We start from the raw sequence: 493 nt of genomic DNA on the forward strand, positions 1-493 counted from the left end.
GCGCTAAGCATGTCAGGGGCTAGAAGTGAGCCTTCATTAAAATCTAATCTGCGCGGAAAAGTCCGAGGCCCCTGCAGAGTCTTGGGAAAAGCTCTACCTGCTGAGGGCAGAAGCCCCAGTTCTCATCTAACGTTCACTGAGCACATGCTTTCTTGTCTGGGAGGGCTTTCTCTGGTTCTCAGGGCCCATCTGACTCAGCAGGGCAGTCGGTGTTGGAAATGTGGGGGAGGGGCTGAGAGCGAGGAGGGAGGGTCTGCGCAGCTGCCCTCCTTGGCCCAGAGCCAGGGGTGGTGGGGGAGGGGTGGGAGTGTGGCCAGGGCCCTGAGACTTGCCTGGTAACACACTTTCCTCATGAGCTTCTCAGAACAATCTCTGGGCGTAATTGTCTCTAAGGCCCTAATAGACCTTCACTGAAACAGGATTCTGTGTTGGGCTCTGCTCCTTGTCTCACAGGGCTTCCCTGCTGGCAGGGAGTCCCCCCTCCCCCCCCCCC

The 493-nt window shown here is 58.2% G+C and overlaps 1 protein-coding gene across 1 annotated transcript in view; it reads left to right on the forward strand.

The window, feature by feature from the left end:
- The window catches only part of ACOT11 (acyl-CoA thioesterase 11), a 41,682-nt gene that overhangs the window by 40,707 nt on the left and 482 nt on the right, over positions 1-493 (forward strand). The gene's annotated exons all lie outside the window — the stretch shown is intronic.

The sequence above is a fragment of the Myotis davidii genome, unplaced genomic scaffold (assembly GCF_000327345.1).
Source record: "Myotis davidii unplaced genomic scaffold, ASM32734v1 scaffold79, whole genome shotgun sequence".
In the NCBI taxonomy this organism is placed as follows: domain Eukaryota; kingdom Metazoa; phylum Chordata; class Mammalia; order Chiroptera; family Vespertilionidae; genus Myotis; species Myotis davidii.